We start from the raw sequence: 3079 nt of genomic DNA, 5'->3' as shown, positions 1-3079 counted from the left end.
CCATCCATATATATAGGGGGAAGGGAGAGGAGGTTGCTCCCTATTCCCCCCTAGGAGGGGCGGCGTCAAGAGAGGGAGGGGCCGCTGCCTTAGGGGTGGCTTGCCACCCAAGTTAGGGTGGCACCCCCTCTAGCGTTGGCCCTCCACCATCCTAGCCACATGGGCCTTAGGTGGGGAGGTCTGCCTAGTCCACCAGGGGCTCGTGGGCATCGCTCACAACCCGTGTGGACCCTCCGGGGTTGGTGGCATCTTCCGATGGACCATCGGAACCCTTCTGGCACCACCGATACGCTGCTAGTGACGTCCGAACTTTTTCCAATGACCAACACAAAACTTCCCGTATATCAATATTTACCTCAGGACCATTCTGGATCTCCTCGTGAGGTCCGGGATCTCAATTGGGACTCCAAACAACCTTCGGTCACCAACATACATAACTCAACTATACTGAAACGTCACCGAACCTTAAGTGTGCAAACCCTGCGGGTTCCAGAACTATGTAGACATGACCCGAGACAATCTCCAGTCAACAACTAATAGCGTGACATGTATGCCCATATTGGCTCCTGCATATTCTACGAAGATCTTTATCGGTCGAACCACGACGTCAAGGATTCAATCAATCTCGTATACTTTTCCCTTTGTCCATTGGTATGTTACTTACCCGAGACTCAATCGTGGGTATCGCCATACCTAGTTCAATCTCTTTACCGGCAAGTCTCTTTACTCGTTACATAATACAAGATCCTATGACTAACTCCTTAGTCACATTGCTTGCAAGCTCATTGTGATGTTGTATTACCGAGTGGCCCAGAGATACCTCTCCGTCATATGGAGTGACAATTTCCAGTGTCGTTTCACGCCAACCCAATAGAAACCTTCAGAGATACCTGTATACCACCTTTATAGTCACCCAGTTACGTTGTGACATTGTATACACACAAGGCATTCTCCGGTGCCCGGGAGTTGCATAATCTCATAGTCTTAGAAACAGATACTTGAAATGCAGAAAACAGTAGCAATAAACTGACACAATCACATGCTACGTTGATACTTTGGGTCTTGTCCATCAAATCATTCTCCTAATGATGTGATCCAGTTATCAAATGGCAACTCATGTCTATGGTCAGGAAACCTTAACCATCTTTGATCAACAAGCTAGTCCTTTGAGGCTCACTAGGGATAGTGTGTTGTCTATGTATCCACACATGTATTTGAGTTTCCAATCAATACAATTATAGCATGGATAATAAACGATTATAATGAACAAGAAAATATCATAATAACTAATTTCTTATTGCCTCTAGGGCATATTTAAACAAATCTAACTATACCATTAAACATCAAATCCTATTTAGTCCCATACGCGCACAACTCCCATACTCGGGTGTAAGTTTCTGTCAGTCTCGCCACCCAATATAAGCGAATCATGACCATATTGCAAACCCTACTACATGTAGCCTTCACGTGTGAACCTTCCGGAAGGCACCTTAGGACAGCACCATAACATCACACAACTCATATCAATAACATCATATCACAATTAACTCATAGGACTAAACGGATCTACTCAAACATCATAGGATAGCCACATACCATTGGGAAATAGTATGTAGTGTTGCGCACCATGTTTAAGTAGAGAGTTACAACGGGAAAAGAGGTGTTACACCACTACATGGAGGAGGAGACATTTGGTGTTGACGGCGGCAAGATTGTTGATGTTGATCGCCGTCACGCTCCTTGCCCCAGCGACAGTCTGGCGCCATCGGGATAGAGGGGGAGAGATCCCCCCTCCTCCTTATTCTTCCTTGGACTCCCCCTACGTGGGAGGAGAGTTTCCCCTATGGTCCATGGCCTCCATGGCGAGGGAGGGGCAGGAGTCCCTCCGATATTGGATCTCCCTCTCTGTTCTCTTCCATTTCGCGTTTTTATTTTCTAACCCTTCATTCTTCAATTCCTAGAGATCCATAACTCCGATCAGGCTAAAATTTTGAGGGGATTTTTATCCATAAATTAGCTTTCTTGTACCCGACGAAGAGCCCCAACTGAATTACGGGGTGACCACTAGGCACCACCACACACCAAGGGGTATGGGTCGCGCCCTGGTGCCTAGTGGAGGCCATCGGCCTCCATTTGCGTTGATTCCCCCTCCCAAAATTCTCATATATTCCAAAATAATTCTCCGTAAATTTTTATCGCTTTTAGACTTAGTTTGATATGGATATTCTGCAAAACAAAACACATGCAACAAACAGAAACTCGCATTTGGCACTGGATCAATATGTTAGTCAAATAAATTAAATAAAATATTGCTAAAAGTATGTGAAAGTTGTATAATATTGACATGGAACAATAAAAAATTATAGATACGATGGAGACGTATTAGTATCCCCAAGCTTAATTTCTGCTCGTCCTCGAGTAGGTAATTGATAAAGAGATAATGTTTGATGTGGAATGCTACCTAGCATAATCTTAATCATAAATCTAATCATGGCATGGATATTCAGATACAAGTGATATAAGGAAATAGTCTATCATTTTAGAAAAAGACATCATACTCAGCTTTACTAGCAAACAATCATGTCCTTTGAAAATAACAATGCTTGAAGAATGCTATCCCTACAAAATCATATAGCTTGTGATGCTTGGTCTTCCTAGCATAAGGTATAAATCATGAGCACCCCGGTGTCGAATCAAGCAATTCAATCATGCTTTTTAACACGCTTCAACTTTTTATTACTCACTCAATACATGAGCGTGAACCATGGATATAGCATAAAGGTGGAATAGAATATGGTGGTAGGTTTCAAAGGGGTAAAAGTGAAAAAGAGTGTCTCACATCAACTCGCCATATCAACGGGCTATGGAGATGCCCATAAATAGATAGCAATACAAGGAGTAGGGATTGCCATGCAATGGATGCACTAAGAGCTATAAGTGTATGAAAGCTCAATATGAAAACTAAGTGAGTGTGCATCAAACTGTATAATGAGAAATTCCCACTAGTATATCAAAGTGACAACATAGATGACTCTCCATATGAAAAAATGGTGCTACTTTAAAGCACAAGTGTGGAATT

This window comes from Hordeum vulgare, chromosome 5H (assembly GCF_904849725.1).
Source record: "Hordeum vulgare subsp. vulgare chromosome 5H, MorexV3_pseudomolecules_assembly, whole genome shotgun sequence".
NCBI lineage: Eukaryota > Viridiplantae > Streptophyta > Magnoliopsida > Poales > Poaceae > Hordeum > Hordeum vulgare.
The sequence above is the reverse complement of the archived record's forward strand: the minus strand, read 5'-3'. Positions refer to the sequence as shown.